Source organism: Etheostoma cragini, chromosome 2 (genome assembly GCF_013103735.1).
Source record: "Etheostoma cragini isolate CJK2018 chromosome 2, CSU_Ecrag_1.0, whole genome shotgun sequence".
In the NCBI taxonomy this organism is placed as follows: Eukaryota; Metazoa; Chordata; class Actinopteri; order Perciformes; family Percidae; genus Etheostoma; species Etheostoma cragini.
This window is the reverse complement of record NC_048408.1, coordinates 21,020,558-21,047,930: the sequence shown is the minus strand read 5'-3', so window position 1 is coordinate 21,047,930 and position 27,373 is coordinate 21,020,558. Positions and strand designations below refer to the sequence as shown.

At 39.8% G+C, this 27,373-nt stretch overlaps 1 long non-coding RNA gene across 1 annotated transcript; it reads right to left on the bottom strand.

Annotated features, from left to right (window-relative positions):
• Nucleotides 1-217: 217 nt before the first annotated feature.
• LOC117959999 lies at nucleotides 218-20,131 on the bottom strand. Its single transcript, XR_004660053.1, has 4 exons — nucleotides 20,038-20,131; nucleotides 13,256-13,263; nucleotides 9,687-9,692; nucleotides 218-229 (listed from the first exon to the last, which is right to left on the bottom strand). It is a non-coding gene; the product is annotated as an uncharacterized LOC117959999 (long non-coding RNA).
• Between the last annotated feature and the right edge of the window lie 7,242 nt (nucleotides 20,132-27,373).

Genomic DNA, 27,373 nt, shown 5'->3' with positions numbered 1-27,373 from the left:
GTCACGGTCAAGTTACCAAGCATAGTCACAAAAACATGAGTCTTGCATTGTCAGACCTTCCTCTACCAGCTTTACAGAGGAAGGTCTGACTAGTCCCCATGGTATTCTGCTCTGGCTTATTGGCATTTCTTTAAAACCAATCACAATCACCAAGGGCGGTGCTGCATGGAACCCCGGTGCGGCTGCAAAATAGCCACAGAAAGGAACATGTTTGGGTGGAACGTGTAGACTCGAAAGTTGTTGAAGTCTTGCAACAGAAAACTCGGATTGGACAGATAGTCTAGCTAGCTGTCTGGATTTACGCTGCAGAGATCTGAGGAGCTGTTAACCATAGTCCTTATAAATCCAGCAGAGTTAAAACTTCCAACACAAAGGAAGCATAAGGTAATGGACATCCAGCCAAAAATAAGAACACACTGCGGAAATTCTGGTGGCAACGGGGCAATCCCAAAAGTGGAAGGTTGAGGAAATAGACTTTGTAGAACTTTAACATAAACAGTTTGGGAAAAGGTTGATGAGTGAATTAAGATTAGGATCAGTGAATATAGTTGGGAGACTCTGAGTAATGAGAGGCTTTGAGACTGAATACCTAGTAAAACGGGGCTTAGTGTTGTCTTTAAAAATGTTCACTGGTTATTGGTTTCAACAAGACACAGCTGTCCTAATTACTGTGCAGCATAAGGCTGAGCATGTTGTCCCATTTCAAATATGTCTCAAATTGCAGCCAACACTTGCAGCTTTACTTTGCCCAAATTTGGAAAACACAAGTGGAAATTCACCAGTCAGAATTCCATTACCACAGCCAAACAGTTTGGGGAATTTGTTTGATTGACAATGTCAGTACTGTTTTGGTTGCCTCAATGCCCGCTATGCCAGCAATGTTACTCATTAGGTAACTGTAAAAGAACGTAGCGTTCCAGACTGTTGAATTTGTAAACATGAAAAAATAAACAACCCTTCTCATCTTAACACCATACTGCCGGATAATTATCTGTAGAAGAAGCAGCTGGAACCGCTGAAATATTCTCTGTTTCTGAAAAAGGAACATAAAGATGGTATTTTTGCGTTCCTTTTTTATTACATTGAATTCAGTTTAATTTGATGTGAAATAAACTGATCACAAACAACATTCATCTGTGGCAATATGTCTGTATTTCAATTCTGAGAAGATGTTGACATTTAGTTTTATAGTCAGTTCACTGTTGACAAGGGAGTTTTTTCACGAAAAATAGGCAGCACGTGTCACTGTTTCATCTGATGGATGTGTAACGTCAGAAACATGCATTAACTGTGTTACACATTAGTCATCTGTGTCAGTCACTACGAACTGTGCACACACACACAAACCTGACAGCTACACGATCTACAAATGGGTATTGTTACACTGTTTGTCCAGACTCCAGACATAGAGGGTCACTTGCTCGTAAATCAGATATTGTGAGCCAGAACAGTCTGTCACTGCTTAAAACACAATTGACAAAATGCCCTTATTGCTCAAGCATACTCAGGCCAATTTACCAATTCACTCCTGATGTAATGTGTGGAGGAACAAACTTATTTATGTTTGAATTTTTTTTTCTAAGTTTTAAATGGCATTGGCTATCATTTGCTGTACATGGTATACATGGTAAGTGCCAACGTGAGTCCAGGTTTACACTTAAGATGATGAGCTATGGACAAACCGCAGGAGCTGTTGCATTACTCAGGCAAGGGGGGCGGGGGAGGATAAGTAAAACATTCCAACTCCTTGAAAGTTGATTTAAAAAAACCTTTAGATTAAAATATAAACTTTAAAAGAACCTTTAGAAAACCTTCTTTTACGAATGTTCTCTACATTTCATAGAATTTATGGTTATATGGTTTACTTCTTTATTTATCGAAATCAATTGCATTCCAATGATGTGAACGTTGATGCTCTGACACCAGTATTTGTTGTTTTTGTATAACATTTTGAGGGCAATGTTGTGGTTTGAATAAAGGACGGGGTCCTCATTCAATTCTCAAATGACCCTCTACGCACAAGGCGACCTACAGTATATAACAGCCATTTTTTTTTTTTACAGCTCTACAAAACGCATTCAATTTCCATCAAATTTTTTTTAACAGCTTGTGCAGCATAAACTGTGTTTTATGGAAAATAACTGCCCTGAGGTTCCAGCAGACCAATATTTACCTCAGTATCTCATGCACTCTGGTGGTCTGCAAACTAACAGCAGCAGGCATTCACCACAACACTATATAAGTTGAGATGAGGTCATGATGATTGCCACTGCTGTTGTTCATTGTTGTTGTTGATCCCATTCAGTGTAGCTTTGACAGATATGGAGTTAAGAAGATAAGATATTGATATACTTTTGCTTTAGGGTTTCCCATATCTGTATCATGCTGTACGGAAAAAGAAAATACAGCATACAAGGTGCACGTGTTAGCTCATATGAAATGATCTGCATTGCAGCAGATTCAACTGGATGCTTTGGGGAGGGAATGAGAAGATAGGACAGAGGGAAGATGGATGATAAACTCACCCCACTACGCAACAGAAAATGAAAAAGAATCTCCCACCAGCTAACCAAACACCAACTTTGCATCTGAATAGTGAGAATATGAGAAATCATAACCATGGCTTTAACAATAACTACATCTGGAGCATAAATTATTCATGAGGTGTGCATCCCGCACAGTGGGGGCTGTGCGTGAAGGAGCATGAACATTATGGCCTGTGTGTGTTATCTCCTTGCCTCCTCTTCCTTTTTCTAATTAAGCAGATGAGTGAGGAATAATATTTAAATGTTTTGAAAGACAATTTTTTGGCAACACTGTCCATTTCTCTTGCTACTGCGGTTCTTAATAAAACGGGCTGTTGGAATGGTGCAGCAGTAGTGATGACATTATGTGGGCCATTGTTTACTCATCTCGGGAATGAAAGACTCCTCTGACTTTGCAGAGGATTTCGAAGTTAGACAAGCATGTCCAAACACACACACACATCCGACAAATAAAGCCTTCTGACTCAATTCCTTCTCTTCCACTTCCTTGTCTCTCCCTCTGACACTTTCTCCTTAATTAGTTTGCCTTGCTTGTTCTTCCCATCTCTCTCTGCTAGTTTGTATCCATTCTCTTGCTGCTTTCAAAGCAACATTTTTACCTTGCAACAAATGAGATTTCACATCGTTTTGGTAGGTGGCATTTGAGTGCTCAACTGACTAAGAGGAGGAACACTTTGTGTTTGTTTTTTTTAAGCTGGAAAGAAACTTGTTTCTACCCAGGTCCTGCATCACCCTGTTTGGTTTCGAATGGGAATGGAGAGGAAAAGATTGGCACTTGCATGTCTGAAACTAAGCAGCAAGCGTGCAGACCACCATGCACAAACGCACCTTCTTGGTGAGCGCTGAAGGGCAGACGTGCTCTCATAGGGCACCTCTTCTCTCCAAGTGGATTTCAGATCAGGCAAACTGACCTGACTTTGACCTGACAATTTTGGGTTAGAAACCAAGGGAGGCACTTGTGCTCTTGTGATTTGTCACTTTCAACTCAATCTCACTCATGTGGACCTTCTTGTACCTTGATTGACAGCTGTTGCTGCAGGAAGCCCCTGAGTTGGCTTGCCACCAGAAGAAGAAGAAGAGTCTCTGTTGTTATGGACAAAATAGTATCGTAAGGAAAGAAATGTACACATCTCTCTTGTCTGTTCTGATGTTGGGCTATGCGCGATGCTTTTCAGTCAAATTATTTCAAATAGGTTGATTCTTGCCGATACCCAGATTTAATTCTCAAGACTATTTTTAGGCCATTATTTGACAGGAAAGCTGAAGAAGGGAAAGGGGAGAGAGAGGAGGAATGAAATGCAGCAAAGGGCAGCAGGTCTGAGTGAAACCCCGGCCCGCTGTATCACGGAGTAAACCCCTATAAATGGACGCCTGCTGTATCAACTGAGCAATCTGGGCGCCCCCCCAGAGTTAATTTTAAAGCTACTGTTAGCTAACATGGCTGTTGGTAGCACATCCTCATTGCCTTTAGGTTTCTTTCCAGTAGCCTATAGACCCAATCACAATGTTTGTTTGGGCTGCGATAATGTCCAGGTAGTAACCTTCTGTGTTCCTGTAACGTACAATTTAACAGCGCTGACGCAGTTGCTGTAATTTTGTACGATTTCATACAAACCAGGTTATGAGAATGCGTTGCTCTGAGTATGTAAACAAAAAAAAGAAGGTAAACAGGTGTTTCCCGTTTTATACTTAAATAATAACTGGTCGATTCCTTGACATTTCTTCTAGGGGTGTGCAATTCAGAAAATTTTACAATTTGATACAATTCAGATTTTTAGGCTCAGGATTCAATTCAACGTCGATTTTTGTTTCAAAAACGATTCCCAATTAAAAATGGATTCACAGTATGTAAATGTAGTTACTTTCCCCCTGTACTGTATGTATGTATGTAGTTATGTATTCATGTATGTATGTAAAGTATTTATGTACAGAATGTATCAATCATGTGGATTTATTTGTTAATTGTTATTTTAACATTCTGCTATAATGTATTTGTTGTGTGTGATGTCTGCCAGGTACTGGGGCTTTGAATTTCAATTAATTATCTATCTGTCTATCATGTGATTGCAGTATACATACAATAAAAAAAAGAATCACTTTTGAATTGTTGCTTGAATCACGATTCGAATACAATTTGATTTTTTTTTTCAAATTGAACTAGTGATATACCATAGCTATTAAACTACTTTTCAACACCAACATAGCTTTGTCTAGAACCACGTAAGCCTACATTTTTCTTCTTGTTATTATTAAGTAATCTCTCTTATTCCATCAAAATACTTGAGAAATTCAAAAAGTAATGAGAGCAAATGGAAAAAAAATACTTAGAAGAGAAGATATCACATATATATCATTGTCATCATCATCATCATCATCATCATCATCTTCATCATCATCATCATCATCATCATTGTCATCATTATCATCATTGCCATCGTCATTGACTTTAAGATCTGATTTGGGAGGATTTGAAATATTCATAGTTCCCCCGACAGGTAATCAGAGCTGTAATCAGGTTACAGGCTGCAAACACACACACACACACACACACACACACACACACACACACACACACACACACACACACACAGTGCATGCAAGTTAGCAGCTGCTGAACTAAGGGCTGTTAAATATTTCAGGGGGTACACACATTCTCTCACCAGCCCGCCCCCCACCGGCGTACTGGGAGGTGTTATGCCCAAAAAGCATGTCCATGACTTATTAATGCCACAGAGAAGGATGTCGAATGATGAATGATGGAAGGATAAAATAAGAATGGGTGCTCATTATGAAGGGGAGACTTGTTAATGGTGAATTATGTGTGCATTTGTTTCAGTGTGCTCATTAAGAAAGACTTTAAAAAAAAGTTTTTCAGGCGTTGTCTTAGGTCCTCCAGTTGAACTTTACTTAGGAGTTCATGACTTCTTTCTTGTGTACATTGCTTCATTTTCCGTTTTTGTTTGTGTACATTTTACGTGAACACACCTTTTACAAAAGCAATGTTTGATTAAGATAATTTCTTAGGATGGTTTACTCTTACTGTAAGTTATTTGTATTCATTGTTTCTCCACTCCTCAGAACATTTCAGAACTCTTTTAGACTCCATGATCCTAATATTATTTCTGATCTGACGGTTCTAGCTTTAAGGACCTTCTAAGTGCTCCAATCTACTTACACAGTCCAAAGACGTGCTTCAGATTGTCTGTATGTGACTGTGAGTGACTGTCTCTCCAGACCTACTTTTTTGTTTGTTCCTGGAAACTTTATTTTCCCAAAGCATCATGGGCAGGTTCCAGCTCAATGGGACTTTAGCTGTTTGGAGGCTTCCAAATAAGAAAGAAACAAGGGTGCTACTTACCTGCTTACTCACAGCGGACTAAAAATTACCATTTAAATATTATTATTCAAGGAAACTAAGCAGTGAATTGTAGTCTTTTAACTGTTTTTTGTTTAAATTTGTTTAAGGATACCTCAGTGGATTGCAACAGTAAAGGTACAGCACAGATAGGAAGAGAAGGGAATAGAACCAGGGATGTTGCAATTGTACAGTCTCAACCTTTTAAAACAACTCATTTAGGATCTAAGGCTGTTTGTATCATTTTGCATTGCTGAAGGAGTGTGTCCCCCTCCACACGTTCAAGGGCTACGGGTGTATAGTTTACGACCAGAAGTGTGAAAGAATAAAGTTTGTGTCTTGTCAGCAGTATTCTTGTCACTCCAGTGAGGGTCAGGGCAGCAGTTAAGACACTTAAGCTGGCAATAAAACATATTGAATGTAGTTTTTGACAGAGGAGCGGCTGCTGGAGATGGATAGTTACTACAGTGCCAGATCTGGGGGAGTGGGTTGTTTTGGGAGTTTTTCCTTGCTCTACATGATTTTGACATCACTCTTTTGTTTTTAATTAGGTTTTAAATGCCTTTGTGAAACACAGGCTACACAAATATAGTGTATGTTTATTTCCCTGTCACAGCCTAGTCTTCTAGGTTTTCTGGTGGTAAGTGCAGTTGACCAAATTAAAAAGTTATAAGTTGATCAAAGTCTAAATGTATTCAGACCACACTTCTATTTAATACTACCTAAAGAGACAACACAATAAGGCATAATTGAGGTAGTGGTGTTACAAACCTAACATGTCTTAAGGACATCCTTAACATTGTGTGTGTGTACATACTGTGTGTGGAGAACGACTGATGTCTGGATCTTGCCCCTCCACTCCCTTGCTGTAACTCATTGTTCGTCCACATCCTTCTTCTGTCATCTACCTCTCTCATGATGATAATGGTATCTATGTCGGTGTTTGTCTTGACATCTAGCAACTTGGTGACATCCAGGTTATGTTTTGCAATATATAAATTAAAATAAATAAATAAACAAAATAAATCCACGTGTGTTCCCACCAATAGAAATACATCAGCTCCATATTGATATGGAGTGTGTGTATCCATATGTGTATATATATGTATATATATATATATATATATATACACATATTGCGTGTGTTTGTGTGTGTGTGTGTGTGTGTGTGTGTGTGTGTGAGAGTGTGTGCGTGTGTTTATGAAATAAGCTGAATTAGTAGTACTAGCACATACTGTAAAAAGAACTCTGCTTAACCTATTCATTTAAATAGAGCTAATTAGAGATACTGTCAAGGGAAAAGGCCCACACTGGGCCTTATGTGTATACTGTATGTGTGTTAGTGTGTGTGTTTTTCATTAGATAAATGGAAGCTGCTTAACAGTGCAGTAAATACAGAGGTCTCACAAGGATACTACCACTTTTGCTCTCTTTATTTCCTGTGCAACTCTCTCTCTCTCTCACTCTCTCTCTCTCTCTCTCTCTCTCTAACACACCCACACTTGCAAGCACACGCGCACACACACACACACACACACACACACACACACACACACACGCACACAAACAGAATTGAATTCCTTTTTGCTACAAAACTAATTGCAGTGATTTCTCATTGAGTTAGCTGAAATTAAGAATGAGCACAACAAAAATACAGGACAACAGGAAATTAATTATTAGGAGTCCTATAGTATGTATTGATGCAGATACTTCTCATTTTGCACCTGTTTTCCATCAATCTAGGAGCAGTCACCATGCACAAATCACTGTTACTGCACAATAAATATATAAAAACACTGTACTTCAAAGAGGTAGTACCTCTAAAAACATAACTATTTATTGAAGTATCTCAGCACTTGCTTATTTTAGCATCTGCACATACTTTGCATTTCTTGTTAATTTCCACCTTTCTCTCTTTGTGACTGCCATTATTGTTGTTTTTCATAGGGCAAAATTTTACCAACAGCATAAAAACAGAAATGAAGGGATTAATCGGTTAGCTGTGGTAAGTGCATGCATTTGTTTCAGTCCGTCACGTCAAATATGCCGGGGTTGACAAAGGATTGTCTGGAAATAAACAGCAGAGTCAAGATAGGATGAATCTCCAAAGACAGGTGGAGTGAACATAAAAAAAGAGACGGCAAATGGGGAGAGGGAAATGCGATTTTATCCTTCAATCAAAGTGGCAGGCAGTTTTTTTAACGCAGGGAACAATTTCAACTCAATTTAGTTTCCCATTAAAAATGTAATTGCGCCACAAGATGAGAGAGTGATTCAATCAAAACTTCAAAATCAAAAGTAAAATGATATGAAAGAAATTATAGCCTGTTCTTAGCAATAAAATATGGAGAGTGGCTGGGTTTTTCATGCTCATCATTTTCATGCCTATCCAGGTACCCTAACTCAGGCTCTCCACGCTTCAATGTGTTATCTTTTTCTTTGGCCAATCATTATTCTCAGTATTATTAACTGACGTTTTAAGTCATATCATATATTGTGTTTGAGAGCAAAATAGGTTGAACAGGAAGACATAGCTTTTGTAACCTTTACAAAAGAGGGTTTTTAAAGCACTACTTACAGCTCCCAGTTGATTCCTTGAGCTTGTTAAAAGTTACAGAGCTTGCTTCGTTTCAGAATGTTCACACCTGGGAAGTGCAATTACCACCGGTGGCAGCTCGGTACAATCAGCGCTACAGAACTTGTTCAAGGAGACGGTTACCCAATTTAAAGTGTGATCTGTAATATTCCTTTGCACACACTGTGACTGTAATTTATTGGTGAGAGCTTGTAAGAGTTGCTGATTGGTGCCAGTCACTCCTCTGTTAGTGGCTGCTGAGATTTTAAGTTGCAAGCTGTCCAGCTGTTCATTTGCTAAATATACAATTTATTTTCCTAAACTAACAATGGCGGGCTCTATACTTTGGTTAGTTTCTCCTCTTCAGATTTAGCCGCTTCACACTCAGCTGCAAACCGGTCCAGTTTACCCGCACTGCCCATTTGGGCTTACCAGGGCTGTCCAGAATCCTCCCCCATCCCCCGACCCAACTCACCACCAGATGGTGATCAGTTGACAGCTCCGCCCCTCTCTTCACCCATTGGTCAAAAACCTACGGCCTCAGATAAGATGAAACGATTATAAAATCGATCATTGACCTTTGGCCCAGGGTGCTCTGGTACCACGTACACTTATAAGCGTCCCTATGTAAGAACATTGGGGTTTGTTATGGACAATCCATGACTAGCACAGAAGTCCAACAACAGACACCACACTCTGGTTTGAATCCGGGAGGCCATTCCTCCCAATCATGCCTCTCCATGTATACCAAGTATCATTGCCCACTTGTGCGTTGAAGTCCCCCAGCAGAACTATGGAGCCCCATACAGGACTCCATTCAAGGACTACAAGAAGGCTGAATACTCCGAACTCTTCTTCAGTGCCTATGCAAAAACAAGAGTCAGAGTCCCGTCCCCCACCCCCCACCATCACCCGCAGGTGTAGGGAGGCGACCCTCTTATCCACCGGGCCTGGCTCCAGATGGGGGCCCCGGGTTGTCTAGCCCCTCACCTGAGACCTCTTTGTCATGGGAGACCCTACCAGGAGCACACAGCTCCAGACAACACAGCCCTCACGTTCATAGGGACACACAAACCTTTCCACCACAATGAGGCGATGGTTCCCGGACAGGGAATCCAGCCAAACCTGCATTACAAACAGAGAACAGAAATTGAGATTCAGTGAGCAACAATTTCTGTGATGCCAAAGCAGACCGTCATGAAAAGAAAACAGTCATCTAACGAGCCTAAATCACGAAGTGGAGCTGCACACATGAAGTAAAGCATCCCATTCATTGAGACACGGGGACTCAACCTGTTCAGCCATATGGAATTCTGATACAGAGCAGTCATTAACAAATACTTTTCTTTTACACAACAAGTAATAAAATGGCACACACACACACACACACACACACACTGTGAGGAAGACATTTAATGTACCAACGTCCACTTTCGAGATTTCTTCAAAACGTCCAACCAGTTATCACTCAGTGCCACTTGGTGCAAAGTTCACACCTCCCTTCTTTAATAAATTTAATGGAGGTGTGTCAAAGGCAGACAGATAGACTGTTAAAGGTATAGGCCAGACAGTGACCGGCAGGGAAATAGTATATGCGATATTATGGAAAAGTAATTTTATATAAGGATAAGGAGAAGAGAGGAGATGGGAGGGAAATGAAGGAAAAGAAGGATGCAAAGATCACCCTGCACAGAAGCTGTTAAATGCACATCTACCCATCACTCACCCCCTGCGGTGTGTATGAAGGCCTGTGTGTCTCGTCCATTAGTCACAGAGAGCTTCCTTAACGAGGTGCTCTTAATTGCCTTACTCTGCTGGGAGTCTTTCCCTCTCTATCTCTGCCCCACTTCCTTCTCTCCTTCTCTTTGCTAACTGCAACACTTTACTTTCTTTTGTTGTTATATCTCTCCTGTCATTTATCTTTGTCTCCGCTTCATGAGATTGCTTTCACACTGTGCATTTTGTGTATATGCTTTTACTGCTGCATTGACCCACAGGAAGAGTTGAAAAATGATTTCTTATCTGATGTGTGCGACCATGTGTATGAATATCCGTGTTGGGCTAACCCTAACCCGTGATCACACATGACAGTTATATGCTAGCTTTTCATGTAAAATGCAGTGTAATGGATTTTAATTTGACATTCAGTAATTACATTACAGTCGCTAATCGCAGAAACTCTCAGTTATCTTTTTTGGGGTCATGTTAGCTGATTTTAGGCACTTTTTATGGGTTTTAATGGGTTAATTTTGTTATGAGATTCTGGAGTGGGACTTGTTAGCTTGTAAATGGGTCTGAAGATGTTGGAGTTGTTTAAAGGTACCTTTAATGGAGTCTAGCTATAAGTAACATAGGTAGGCTAACGTAACAAGTAATGTAACCAATTAATTTTCCTGTTATAAACAGTAGTGGAATGTTACTAAGTACTATACTTAACTACAACTGTTGAGGTAATTGCACTATTCAAGTCTTGTCTTTTCATTCAACTTTTTACTTCTACTCCACTAATTTTCAGAGGGAAACATTGTACTTCTACTTTTTACTTTATAAAACACATGTAGTTTATAAAATACGATGTTTTGTTGTAAATGAAACTGCCCAACAGTATATAGGCCTACACTTCCAACTGGAATGATCAGACAGTGTACACACTGTCAAGTACATTTTCCTGATTATACCTACATACTTTTACTTAAGGAACATTTTCAATGCAGGGCTTTTATTTATATATGTAAAGATACAACTAAGTAAATGAGTACATTTTTCAATAAGTGTGCCCAACACTGATGAACATGCATGTCCTTGTTTGTCTCTTTATTTCTGTATCCATGTTTACAGTTGCAGGCAGACACACAAGGAGTGTGTGTACCATGTGTGCGTGACTCACCTTCTCAACTAGCAAAAGCTATTGACTTCCTGTCTGTTGTGATAGCACTCCTGTGTGCATTTCCATGACTGTGTGTGTACCTAAGTGTGTGTGTGTGTGTTTGTGTGTGTGTGTGTGTGTCTGGGTGTAGTGAAAGTATATATGTCTACTTGGCAACAATAAAAAAGCATGTCTCGGTGCATCAGATGGCTACATTGCGCCATTGGTCTGCCTGGTTGACGGTCAGATTATCTGGCGATATCCTGAAGCTGCCTCAGAGAAATGTAACCTGAGTCACTGTACAGGACCTGGATATGAAGTTGATTACGAGAAGTGGAGCGAGAGAGAGACAATGAGAGAGAGAATATTCTTTCTTTAATATGCATAGTTACATGACTTGAGAATACTAGAGTGGATGGAGAAGATGAGTCTTTGCAGCATATAAAAGACATGGTAAAACAGCATCATCATCATTAGGAGTTTATTTCTATTTATCCGTTTTCATATTGTCATTTCTCACTTTAATTATTTGTTATCACGTTTCCATTGTCTGTACAGCACGTTCAACATACATTTGGATTTATGTAATATCCTTTCTATTTCTGTCTGCACATACTCTTTTTTTGCAGTTTTTTTATTAAACCTGGTCACTTGGTCATAACAAAAAAGAATAAGGCACAAAAACATTGTTCAGTAATATTATGAGAACAGTAGTTGTAATTGTATTAAAAAAAAAAAAAAGATCAGAAAATATCACCTAATTTTTTTTAATGGGCTACCCCTTAGAAAAATCAAGTTGCTGATAGACACAGACACCTAGACAAGATATAAACAGCACAGTGTTGAACTACAGTTCATCAGGCTTTGTTGAGAAAGTGGATGATGTGAAGAAGAAAGGGACTCATGGAGTTTAATTAGCCTGTGGCATTTTGGAATGCACACCCCAGGGGAATGTCTCAAATAAAGACTGGAGTCGGACTCTTTCTTTGAGACATTTACTTGTGAGAGTGCAATGATGATGATTGCTTAATATTTTGATAAAAAACAACAAACCTGTAACGTTACAACGCTCCACTTGCTGTGTATTTGCTAACAACGGATGGCATTACCTGATGTTAGAAAAAAAAATGGACAAGGCCACACAATTTCCAAAACTTATTTTTTCTTATTTTATCTCTGAGTTAACCTTAATTTGGTTTTACAGTCACTGTAACACACTCTCAAGTAAAATTATAAATCACAAGTAGCGTTGCGGATGTTACTTGCGGTCAAATGCAGTATAGTATTCATGAGAATCAGGAAGAAAATATTTCCAGGGCATTTTTGTCAGTGTTTTTTTCCAGATGTCCAAGACTGCTTTTCAGAATTCCAGTTGTCCAGTTTTGTGAAACCTAAAACATTTTTCCTTCACTCCTTTCTGAATCCTTGACTCTAAGGAGCATTGTGTAGAATCTGAAACTTATCTAAACTTGTGAGGCCATTTGGAGCATAAAGATACTACAAGTAAACACACACACACACACACACACCTAATCTATCTCAGTCCCTTAATTGTTTATTCCACCCCCATGTACTCTCTCTTCTTCCAATCACTCTCTCACGCTCTCAAGCACTACATCTACTTTAGGCAATTAGTGCTGACTGCAGCTCTGTGAAGAGTAGTCCAGTAAAACTCTGTTAGTGTGCACACAGGCAGGCACACACACACACACACACACACACACACACACACACACACACATGCACACACACACGCATGCAGTGGGTATTGGTGGGGTGCAGTGGAGAGGACACCAGCATCAGCTATCGAGAGCCACAGTAAACTGAACCTCCCCTCCCACACACTACATGTAGATCATTGCCACAGATTGTAGATCTACAGTCTACCATAATGAACTCCCAACTACCCTCACTTTCTTCTCTTACCCCTTACCTCCTCAACCATCTTTTCCTTTTTATCCTCTCTGTTTGTTTGTCTGTTTGCCCCTTTTCTTTAACATTATCTCACTCCTGCCCTTTCATTTCACTTGTCTATTCTTCTCCTCGCTCCCATATCCAACGTTTTCCTTCATCAATTGTCTTTTCTATCAGGATATCTAGAGAGTATGCTTTTTTAAAACCTGAGTTTACATAATAGCTTGTTTTTGCTTTCATTGGTGTTCAAAAGACTGCATTTTCAAAGAGCTTTTGATGCAACAATTAGGATAGATACAGTTCTGTAGTTGCATGGGTCACATCTGTTCCTCTTTTTGTATAGTATATTCATTTTAGCATGTTCCAGGCCCCTAGACAATCTACCTTATTGTGATGAAGTAACAAGAAGATGTTTTTAAGGAATCATCACACAAGAACTTAGCCATGATATTATCCAGCCACGTAGCTGTAGTTGTGTTAAGATCAGCTAGCATTTTATTTACCTTCCCTTCTGTCACATCAGCAAAGTGGAATGAACTCCTAGGTCAGAGTAATGTTTCCCCACATGATTTTAAACTTGGAGCAAGTTTCAGCAATAATGTGCTAGCCACCAAAGAAAATAATGACGTAAATTTGCTTGCCACCTTGTCCTTATCAAAAGTAATATTACCACCTATATCTATATCACTGGTCTATTAGAAGTTTTATTTTATTTTTGTTAACCTGGTCAGTGATGCATTCTTTTTTGTAGCTCTCTTAATCTTTCTCTGTTTCTGAGTATCTTGTAAAGTAGGCTGAAGTGGTAGTGAGCTTCCTCGTGTGATTTCCTGAATGAAAGCATTGCCCTATTTCTTAATTGAATGGTTTCTAAAATCTAAAATATCTATCCAGGGACTAGAACCTTGTTTTACTCATCAACACATTTGGTGCTAACACTAGAGCCCAGTCCACATTGTTGATCTGTTCCTCAAGGGACTCGATAGTAATAGTTCTTTAAAAAGTGGATGTGCACTGCTTTGTTCCTGGAGAAGGACTGTCTGCAAAGCTTCCTTGTCCAAAAAATAAAACAATGGTCACGGATGTCAGGAAAGGTGACACTGGTGTCACATTTGTTGTGGCCTGTGTTGTGGCTTGTGAGCCGGTCACAACAGGGATCAACTCCACTCTGTGACGGGATGACTTTCTGAGACCAAAACATTTTAATCAAAACATTTGATCCAAAATTAAAGTATTAATTAGCACAACTTTACAGAAAACATAAACATACAAACACATGCAAACAGACAGCCCCCCCCCCCTTTCAGCCTATTGATTTGTTTGTATGGGAGCAATTTCATTATTTTGGTTCATTTGTACTGCTCACATCAACCCTAATCCCAGCTGCAATTTTCAGCACTCTTGAATAAACAAAAAGTAAAGTAGCCAAATTGGCACTGTGGTAAAGAAAAAAAGTGGGGTGTTATGTGACACAACTTTTGTGAGGTGAAATGGCAATTAATCATTGATTTGGTTGCTAATTAGCTTTATAAATTACCAACGATATGCAAAAGGTAGTTAAGTGGAACTTTCAGGGGAGTGGTTTGACACTGTCCAGAGAGAAAGGGGAATTTGATAATTGTGTGTGTGTGTGTGTGTGTGTGTGTGTGTGTGTGTGTGTGTGTCTGTGCGCGCGAGCAGACAGTGTGTACCGTGAGGGAAGCCAGAACAAATGCAATTGTCCTATATTCAGGCATGGACACACACACACACACACACACACACACACACACACACACACACACACACACACAAACATTACACATATCAGTACTTTGAGCTGAATCAGAACATCAGTGCTTTTTTCCAAAATATCCAACTGTCTGCTTGGTGAGTTTCTATATAAAGAAATGAAAATTAACTCTTCTACCAATACTCCCACGCAAACAGAGGCACACAAAAACACAGTGTGAAGGCAAAACTAATTATTCATTGCAGGCAGCAAACACATTTGCATGGAGAACACACACACACACACACACGCACACACACACACACACACACACACACACACACACACACACACACACACACACACACACACACACACACACACACACACACACACACAAACACACACACACACACACACACACACACACACACAGTTTGATGGCAGACAGTCACGGGGTGAGGAACAGATAAAGAGCATTTTTTTAAAATGAGGATGCTTTAACTGCAAGTTCTAAAGTTTTTAGAATATTCCAGTTTCAAACACCAAAATCGATTCAAGATCACAACGGCAAAGGTTTTGAGGGACTCAGCAAATATTCATCACACACAGCTATAATTGATCTCACTTGAGCAGCAGCCACATAAAGACCTTGTCAATTGACAACCTGTGTATGTGGGGGCAAAAGCTAGTCTGTCAATCATTTCAGACAGACCCTTTGATTATTTCTAAACATCAGTCAGCAGACTGTATACATTAATTCTACTCCCCTTGACAAAAAATGCAAAGACTTTAACATGGATTGCAGAGTGCAACATGAAAAGCAGGTTTCTTTCTTGATCTTGTCCCCATCACTGCCCAGGTTACAGCCAAGCTGCCGTCTTTATGTCTGGGGCACAATCTATTTTTTTGGTGTCGACAACGCAGCTGACTTATAGACCCCCTGACATAACATACATTTTGAATGTTCATTTTTTCATTTCATTCTTCTTTCATTTTTTATTATTTTACTTCCTAGTTATGTGGCTGTTGAAAAGATGTGTCTGTCTGGAGATAAGAGAAAATCATCAAAACAAAGCGACTAAGAAGGTGAAGTACATTTCAAAGGAGTTTAAAGTTTGATTATCTCTGTGTCAACAAAAAACTGTCACAGCAGAGATTCAATTGGCCAGAGACAGAATTAGACAAGAGTACAAATAAATCTGTATTGCGAGTCAAAGTCACCCTGAGTACAGTGGACGCACAAGGACTTGCGCAGGCTAGTTCTACTTTAAAGTAACACATTGCAGGCATGGAATAACATGAACAAGGTTCCATGCAGGGCATGAAGTTAACTTTTTCCACCACCTGCAACAGTGGTGTGAACAGTGATTTAAAAATCCAACCACCACTGTCACTTTTCACCAGCCACTTTTTGCCTCATAAAGGTGAAAAACAGGAATTGCTCTTTCTCTATGAGCTGACTCGTGAAAGAATTGCGCCGTCATCATGTGCTGTAGTAGGGGGGCCGGGCTGGGACACAATCACACCGTTTAATAAAGGACTTATTGGACTTTTGGAGTTTTTCCTCCTCCCTCCCCTTTCTCTGCTTTACCCGCCCAGAGAATTTGGCCTGCCCATCAAATTAGACTTGTTAATAATATTAATTATGTGGCACTAGTCAGTTCAAATTGAATAAAATGCAGGAAGTGAGACCAGACCTGGTAGAATGTTTCCCCTATTAACCAAACCTTAAAAATCAGGTGAAGATTTAGTTTAAAAAGCATTTGTAGGAGGAGGGAGCAGTTCCAGATGCAGAACTTCAAATCTCAAGTAACATAAAGGTACGGAGAAACAGGAAGCATCAGTGAATGCATGTCTTTTGATGTGCAGCATAGGAAGTTGGTTCTTCGCTTTAAGTATCACAAGGCAGAGACATTTTCTCCCAGATTGACAGAAGTTAAGTGTTAAAAAATTGCAGCAGTGGGAGAGAAGTGTCAAAAGTGGAGCTTGATTTAACAGTATGCAAATTGAAGGCATCTTGATCAAATTTTCACAAATGGAGTGCCTGTTTGATCGATGTCTCCTCATAAAGCATCTCCATCCAACTTTTATCTGTTTCATCCAAAAAGAATATAATAGAGGCTTAGAGATAACCTAATGCATGCTGCAGTGGAGGACATTGTGGCGGTAGAAAGTGAAGGAAGACAAGAGAAAGGGTATTAGAGTTAACACCAAAGTTCTTGTGCAGGCCAATGTGACATCAATTTAGTTAATGGCAAAACTGTCTACACCCAGTCCTCATCCTTGATGGATCCAGAATTAGTCTGCAGGTACTATTGTGAGTGGACATTATTTTTATTTCATTGAAGTCTGTGCTAGTGCTAAATTGTTCCCCTTAGTCAGAAATGTGTGCTCATAGTTACTTCAATTGGATGTTTGACCCTGAATGATGTTATCAGAGTTTGACATTAAAAGGATGATTTCATATTCAAGTGCCGAGGGAATGCATTTCTCAGTGCTCACTTATACTGAGTTAAAGGCGTACGAGATGATTTTCAAAGAACCAGTTTAGAAGCAAATCATGATACAATACCACTTGCTCAAGTGTGATGTGGAAACTTGAGATCTCCAGTGCAGAATGAGTGTCCAATTGGATTTTTTTTCAATGAGTAAGAAGTAGACGTGCTTTTAAAAATTGCTAACTAGTTACGTAATTTAACTTTTTTGTGGACAACCACATCACACACAAACCATTATTTTACTCCTTTGTAATTGGCACAAATGAGGAATCCAAGAAGTCTAGCAGCTGTTAGAGTGCGATGATCCAAGTGTGCAATCATCCCAAAGATCTCTTGCATTTGGTATGATTTACATGCCAACATTTCAAGTTTTTATTGTTATTTTTAAAGCAATATAAAGCAAGCACAAACCAGTTATTTAAACTCAAAACCCAGTGGGTACAGTTGGGCCAGTTCACTTGTGTCCAACAACAACAATAAAAGTGCTTCTCTGCTCGACTGTCTTTGGGTGATGAGGTTGCTTGTTACTGTGTGTCATGAGCCCATTATTTTCTGCCCTCATTTTCAGTCACAAACAGCCGAATGCCCTTCCGCATTTGCATTGTCATGTTGTTGTCAGTCATTGTCGAAGTGTCCTTGGGCAAGACACTGAACCCCGAGTTGCCCCCGGTGCTACGCATCGGAGTGTGAATGTGTGTGAATGTTTATTTGATGAGCAGGTGGCACCTTGTACGGCAGCCCCGGCCACAGTGTATGAATGTGTGTGAATGGTGAATGTTTCCTGTAGATATAAAAGCGTTTTGAGCAGTTGTTAGACTGGAAAAGCGCTATATAAATACAGCACATTTACATTTACATTTACATTGTTTTACCCCTAATTGCCATGAGGGGGCAACACAAACCCAGATTTCAAGCATCTTGTTTTCAGGGTTGACCTCCCCCCCATTTACTTGACTCTCTTGGCATCAGAGACAAAAGAGAATAAGACAAAATACAAAACAAGTAAAAACGTATAATGATGTAGAAATCATTCTGCCTTTGGCTGTTGCAGATGAAATTGCTGACGTGTTCAGTTTCACGTGACCATTGATACCAAATTTGCCAGGGCCATCCTTTCTTTGGAGCCGAACTTGCTAAGATAGTTTGCCAGCTCAGTTGAGCAGCAGGGGAGATAATTGCACTGAAACTTTCTGTGAGCTGCAATGTCAGCTTTTCACTTGGCCTTCACTAGGCATCTGTCAAACCCCACCGACAACTGGTGTATACCCTATCAAATTTGCAGTGAAGTATAATTATGCCCATATTGTTTGTTTTATAAGAAACATTTCACTGCCTGAAGCTTCAATCTCATTATGTAAATTTGAGGAATAGTTTGATTGGCATCTCTTTAGTGAATTATGCCTGCACAGTCCCCCACGTGTTTTGCAAACAATCATACCTGACAAACCAAATATGTATTTTTCAACGTTGTATGGACATAAAAAGTAACTTCTACCTGAGCAGGCTTCTAAATATTAGGCATAATTAATGTCTCTTACGTATGATATTAAACTAACCAGGACATGAAACACAGATCTGCCTTACCAAACAAGACATGTTTTTACATTCTCGCTGCACTGACCGAATCCATTCGACTTTCAAAAGACTTAAGTAAAATCCAAGTAGAACAGTGTGCTGCATGCTTTATTTGTGTTCTCATTGTGGATATCCATAGCCGTTTTTTATTATAACATGGACATTTTGCAGACTGTTTGTCAGAGAACTGCATCCTGTTACTGCACAGCAAGAGCAGGGGGAACTGGTAAACCAGTGTGGAAAATTACTCATTATGCATGAATACATGAAATAAAATGGCTGTTTAAGCAGGTTGGCTATGAGAGAGGGTGCTGGGGGAACACATTTGCATAAAGGGAATATAAACTTGGTTTTAAACTTCACACTGATAGAAAACCACTGTTGTTACTGTGAGAATTGCTGCACACAATATTAAATAGACATACACTGTATTTGGTATATTACATTATATATTTAAACTATACATAACATAGCCAACCAAAAATATCAGCATTCACTTAATCTGCCTGATTAGACTTCTCATGACTGTGTGAGTGTCTCCATTACCTTCCTGTCGTACTTGTTAAAATGGGACAACCTAAACATTTTTTATTGCTTTTGGTATGTTGTATTTAGTTCCCAGCAACTTAAGCACAGATCTGATCAGCCAGACTAACTGAAAACACCTGTGAAAAAACATTGAGTTTACTATTGCAGACATGACATAATGCCATTGCAATTGACAGGAATTCAGTACATGATGTGAAAAACTTGCACTTCAGGTCAATTGTCACTTAGATGAATATTCAATGAGCCTCAGTCGTCCTTACTTGGATATATGCGTTCATTACAACACAAATCTGAATGGAGACTGGTATATATATGTACACAGATATACCAAAAACTCAAAAACTATATCTGCTCAGTTTTACACAGTATGTCCTGTGTCATACAGAATTACAGATATCATGTCACCATGGAGGAGGGAAAACAATGTTGTGTAACCCTTGGTCGGGACCTTAACCTCCAGACACCCAGAGCCTCCTCACATAAAGCATGCCAAATGTAAAAAGACTCTGAGGCCTCTCAAAACAGCAAACCATGGCCATGGAAAGAACGCACAAACAAACCATGAGTTCCTTCATGTCAAATAATTTCTCCTCCCACATTGCAACAGAGATTTTCTATGTCACATATAACATAACAACTGATGGTTCTGGTCCATTTAGATGTCCTATAAGAGAGACCAATGAGCCAGCATGCACAACAACAGAGCTCTGGAACTGGAAGAACTAAATAGACTGCAACCATTATAATGTTACACCGGTGCTTTTACTGCTATAATGTGTCAAAACATCTGCTATGATAAAAGTATTTTAGAATCAAGCCATGAACCAAATAAGAAAACAATAATTGTTAACATTCATTTATATAATTGTAATGGTTGTTGTTGTATAAAGATCACATTTTAACAATGGATCTGTTCCATTTGGGTGTCCTTGTAATGATCTAGTACGTACAATGAAAGGGCTCGGGAACTGGAACGTCTAAATAGACTGCAGCCATTATTAATTTCATCAATACTCCTGCTACGACTTGTCAAAATGTCTTTTATTAAAAAGGCCAATAATAGTTTTCCTGCCTTTTGGAGATGTATCACAAAAACAGCATGAGTGTTAGGGAATTGTCAGTTAATCAATTACAGTCACTCTCCCCTGTGAAAAGCTATAATCAGGCAAAGGAAGTGAAACCACCTGTGTAGGTAGGGCAGGAGATGTCAAACTATTTTTTATTGTGATTGGTTAGCACATGCATAGTGAGTTATTGTAGAGCACAATATATTTTTGTTGTTACCTTTGTCAAATACAAACCCAGGCTCCTTGAGCTGTGGCCCAAAATTGATCCCCCTACTATTTGACTTCAAAGGCCAAATGCTCAGCTATGTGATAATACACCTTAAAAATATGTCACCATTGTTCAAAATATTAAATTTAACATACAGACCAAACGGAGCAAACTCACCACAGGGTGGAGACGTGGGGGAAGAATAGTGGAGGGTAATGCTTTTTTGTCATGTAAGGAAATCATTAGAGCACTGGAAATTCATTTCATCACAATCCATACTGCTTGATAAAGTAACAATCCTTAAATAACAAATAATAATATAACATTGCATACTTTATTAATCCAACAAGGGAAAACACACAATTGTTATTTCGCACATTACACACAGGCTCAGTACCCATGCACTAATGAAGAGATGTCAGATTGAGGGGGCTGCCCATGGAAAGGCGCGTCGGGCAGTTGGGGGTTTGGTGCCTTGCTCAAGATCACTTGCACCCCTCCAGCTACCAGTCCACCACCATACTTTGGTCTGTATGTTGACTGCGGCGACCCTCCGGTTCCCAACTTCAAAGACTCTTATTCAGTTTGTGGGGTTCTCAAATCGTTTTTCACATGTTGAATCTGCTGGAAGAGGCTTCAGCTCAAATTGTAGACATCCATCCTGCTTTCAAAAATAATTCCTCATGACTGGAATGTATCTCTGCAGTGATGTCATGTAACATGCTGTAAATGCAAACACTTCCCCCTGCCTTTGAGAGACTGAACACACACACACACACACACACACACGCACACACACACACACACACACACACACACACACAGTGTGTAAGCCATTTGGCAGCATCTTCAACTAATATGATCAATTACATATATCAGCACAATTGGCACATGGACAAGGAATATATCCCAAACTTTGGCAGGATGGCCTCCAGTGACACACACTGGTTCATTATTGTTATATTGCAACAACTGCGTTGAAGGGCAGATACTGATCCCTGTGCTTTGTGGAGCCATAAATAATGCTGCAGTTTTCACACTGTGACTAATATGGTCAACAATCTGACCCCATATTATCACATGTTGCTTCTCTAGTTGTTTTTAATAATCATGTTGAACTACAGTGTTGGGTTCATCAGTCAGGGTAAACCTGGTTTTAACCAAAATCAAGATCTTGCAAATCCAACAAACAAGGCAATAAGGCTAACCTAGCTGGTAGCGCGACATAATGATAACATCTCCTTGGTTGTCTAAATACATCCATCGTTTATTTTGACAAGTGTAATTAATACATGCCAACGTAAACTGTTATGATGAACATTTTCGTTGACTGTTCTTGTCATTGACTGCAGGCTAACCTTAGTAGCTGGCGCTAACTAGTAGCACCATGGATGGCTTTCCATATTTTCTACTCACAGACAACTTTTCCTTTTAACCATGGTCACGGTCTTTCCCTAACCTCAATCAAGTAGACGTGTAATCAAAACTATGATCCTTTTCTAATCTTAACCACATTGTTATTGTACATAAACCCAACCAAATCTTAACCACAATGTGGTCGGGGCAGATGACAAAATGGTTGCAACAGTGATTTTTGTCATGGATTTGTAATCGACAAGGGCCTCATAAAACCAGAAATGCTGACAAACTTTGTATTAGTAAAAGCTTGAGATGCAAACCAAGTAAACAACAATTTGGACCCAAATGCATGACTTGAAGCCTGAAAAGAAGGATTTTCATGTGATATGTGATCCTGCAGTTCTCATGTGATCTGGCGATATTGTGAGAATCCAGTGGCCGGTAAAGTAAACTTCTCATAGCTAAATAGATACAGTAAAGGCAGGCTAAGAGGGAAATGCAGGCCAATGTGAAATAAACTCACCTCCCCCTCATTGATTCAGTCAAAGCGTCCAGGTTAAGGCTGTGCAAAAATGTAAACATATAATTAAGCAATAAGCCACTTCCACACATTGTACATTGATTGAGGAAGAGTTTTGACACGTTGTAGCACACACAACATCAAACTGTAAAAACCACGGCCTTATTTTCTTATTTCTCTTAAAAAAACAATAAGACACAAAACAACATACATTTTGAATACATATTTTTTTTGTGAGAGATGTCAAAACTGGTCGCTAAGCAACAAAACCTGTTCCCAGTATGACTCCGGAAAATTCGCCTCTCAATTCATTCTTTTCTTTTTCTGATTTTCTACTCTTCATCAAAATTGTATTACATGAAGCATCACACTCTTCTCCTGATTCTTATTCTCAATAATTCTTCACTTAAACAAATTTTTCCTTTGTACAGCTTTCCAATTAGCCGACTTGGCCACAGGGTGCAAGGAGACAAACCTGGAATGAAAACGATCTCGGTACTCTATTCCCTGTCGTGAAACTGGCCTCCCTGTCAGTCTCTTAGTCGGTTTCCGGACTTTTCAGGACTCCGGCTGAGTTCACTGGCAGCTCCCAGAAAAGTAAGCCAGTTTGACGACAGGGAATACAGCACCTCTTTCAGGTCTTAACGGGTCACGTTCACGCACTTGTGTAAGTTGTTGTAGAGGAGCTTTTGTTGCTGTAGAGGGCTACCTAATGAGCAGGCCATCCTTAACTGAGAGCTGGTCTGAACCCCCCACTGAGATGTAGTAGGGTTGTCCCTTCTTGAGTGAAGCTGAAGAGAGAAGGACCCAGCGGCTGCTGTTGGCAGGCCACAAAGTTTAGAGAAGAGAAAATAGCAGCTGTTGTGATGGTGGGATGGACTGGTGATGTCACAGCATTTAACACCTTTGTTTGAAGATTGGAGAGACTTCTAGGAGACTGAGTTGGGTGGCTGTTCCTTGTGACTACAAAACATTTTTGAGAGGCTGGGGTTTCCCGGAAAGGCAGTCTAGTTAATTTCCGAGTTCAAGTTTTAGTCCAGTCCAAAATCCAAATGAGCAAGATAATCTTTGGAGTTCTATGGATCCCAACAAGTGTTAATGGTTTGATCCCAAGCTCAACCCCATATTTTTCCCACTGACTTGCATTGTAGATTGCTGCCACTGGTGTGTGACTGAGAGGAACATTATAAAGTGATTTCAGTGTTATACTTTTGATTACTTTAGTTCTTGTATTCTATTTTTGCTGTTGCATGCTGCAAAAGAACACTCACAGGCACACTCATGCACACAAATGAAGGCAGACACGCTGAACTTATTGTATTCCAACTGGATCACCAATTCTATTTTTATTGATTTATTCCATGCAAGCAAAATTCAATTTGTTTGTTAGATCTGTCACCTCATCTGCATAGACAAACACACAAAAAAGCAACACACACATCATAGTGACAGAAAGACACTTGCTTCGTTGTCAACGATCAATACATTAAATTAAACAGCAATCCAGGGGATTAGATGCTGCATGCAGGAAGAGAGGTCAGATGAGAAGGGCACCCATACACAAAATGAAGATTTTCAAATAGCAATGTACCTAAATATAACAAATTCTAACTACAATTCTCTCTCGCTCACACACGCACAACTGTATGCACACAGTCCGTTTTTAGTCAATGTCACAAAGATGTGACCAGACCCAACCCAGTGTTACGACAGTCCAGACCAGACCTATCTCTGCTACATTTCAGCTGCAGGCCACACACAGAGATGGATTATAATGCAGTACACACAGACACACACAGAGCTTTGTGTCTTTATTTAACCTGTATGTCTTTCATGCATTGCGCACACACACACACACACACACACACACACGCACACACACGCACACTAATGGCCTAGTTTCAAACTGCTGAATTAAGGACTTTGGTGACTTACAGTCTATTTGTGTTTTCTGAGAGACAGCAACAGAAGAGCAAACAATCATCATTCACACCGCCCAACAAACACACACATATCTACGCACACACGCACGCGCATACTCACGCACAAACACACACATCACAGAACATCCCCCCTCTCTCCATTCAGTTTGACGGTCCCAGGCTGGTTGCTATAGAGAGAAAAAAGATCAGACTTATTTTTAACCTCACTGATGTCAAACAAGGCTGGCCTAATTTTGCTTTACACCTTTCAAATGATTACAGAGAGTGAGAAGACATTCTTAATTCCGTTCATTCAGTGTAATTGCACTGTAACTGTGTCTGTGCAGAGATTTCGAAAATTACTTACAACGGGCTCTAACAAACATCTGGCAGACCCACTTGATGTGTCACAAACTTTATAGTGGATGCTCAAGATTGCATTTTCATCCAATCAGTTTTAAATGAGTGCAAAGGAAAAGTGGAGGTGGCATATCACTTTTCAATACTGGAAGTGGATTTGGAAAAAATGTGGAATCTATGTCTGGTTATGCATCAACTAAAGGATAGTCTTGCATTGCAAGACATTCCTTGACTGTGCGGAGGAGGGTCTTATTGGCATGTCTTTAAACCAATCACAATTGTCATGGCACTGAGTGCCACACGGAGCCCCGGTAACGGTGCAAACCAGCCTTGGGAAAGAACTTGTGTACTTTCAAATGTTATTTTAGTCGCGCAACAGAAGACTCTGATTGGACAGATAGTCTAGCTAGCGACTTGGATTCACCCTGCAGAGATCTGAGTAGCAGTTAACCATAGTATCATAAATTGAGTTTAAAATTCCAACACAAAGAAAGTGCAGGGTAACAGACATCTGGCAGAAAGAAGGCCATACGGCCGGAAGGGAGCAATCCCTGAGGAACTATAAAACTGGAATTGAGTAAAGAGTGGCCAGACACCTAATACAAAAAGAAGATAAGTTTCTCTTCTGAAGGGTGCATCATGTTTTTTCCTCCTTGGCTACTAGCAACTGTGTGGAGGAGGGGTGGGTGCAGTGGAGGCAGATACAAATCTTTCAATCATGTCAGATTTGTATCATGAGGAAGCCCCGACATGGGGGAGACAGAAACTACGCATTACAGCTTCAAAATGGGGTCGTTTGAAACTGAACAAACCAAGCATACCAATTCAACAAAGCAAAGGTGTGATTTATCTTATCATGTAACAAACTGGCAGCCATCCTCTTCTCCTTTCCCCTGTTTCATGCCCGGCCTTTGATAGAGGGCAGCCAGCAGCAAACGACTCTCCCAGCCTTTCAAATGACACCCTGCAGTGTAACCCTGGAGGAGGCAGAGACTGTGACGGATGACGGTAAGGAGTTCTCAGTGATGGATCTGGATCGTGATATGTTGTGACACATGGAGCAGGGTAGCTGACACAGGATTCCCATTCCTTGACATGCACACGTACAACAAGAAAACATGGACAAACCGACTAAGGATGACAGAATCAACTCATTGTCTAACATTTACTCACCAACTGTGCTCTTTTGTGTATGTGTGCGTGTGTGTGTTTGTGTTTGTGTGTGTTTGTGTGTGTGTGTGTGTGTGTGTGTGTGTGTGTGTGTGTGTGTGTGTGTGTGTGCGTGCTACTCTACACATATGTGCACACCTGCAAACTCACGTGTGTTTGAGTGTCTCCTGTGCCCAATCTCACGCCATCAGGTTGCAACATCATCTCCCTCTTTAGGGAACACAACTGTCAGCTTCACAATAAAAAAATCTTTTTGATTTGTTTGGATAACGTATGAGTCTGTTATATAAGGCTCTTCTGGCGTGCTTTCTTTTCAACCTCTGTCTTTTCAGTCCCACCTGCAGGTATTTCTAAAGGAGCTTCCTCAAACAAAGAACAATGCTGAATGGAGAGGGAATATCCACATCAGAAAGCGTTTGTTTCTGTTTCTTTAAGTGAAAGAAAACTGAAAAGGAAAAGTGAATGAAAAGAAAAGAAGAAAAATAATTGGGGGAGGTTTGTTTTATCTACCATGCCATTTACTTTGGTGGTTAAGAAAACAACCCCATCTATCTCTTTGAAATGATGAATTAAGCACACCTCCGTTTATCTCTCCAAATCAGCAAATGTGTTTCATGCTAAGTTTTCTGTATATGCCACTGATTTTATTAATACAAATGTGAATGAATGTTCTAAATGTCAATTTTAAAGGATAAGGCTAGTTTTTATGTTCATTGTTGTCCAATAATGATTAAAAACACATCATGAATCCAACTGTTGGACTGCCTGACATGTTCCTTAACTACAATGAACACAAGCAAATTGTTTGGCATCATTCCCACATACAGTGTTTTGCTGTTGTAAATACTCACTAGAGCACCAAATGTGTATTTTAATGATGTTTGTTAAGAACTCCAGTGTCCAGTTGTTTTAGTTTATTGTTTAAATCACTGAGCCTTTTGGTTGGCAAAAATGAAACTATACATTTTAAATTTGTTTTATTTTTTCCGTCTTTAAGATTTATGTCTTCAATAGAAACCAGTGAGTTTGGGGCTTTGTGCCACAGACAAGGTAGCAGAGTCAGAAAGTTTTGAAAGATGGATGGTCTTTGGCCAACTTGTCTCACTTTGCCATAAAATCCACATGCTGTGAAGCGGAGGAGGGTCTGGTTACTCCACAGCATTCCGGGATGGAATAAA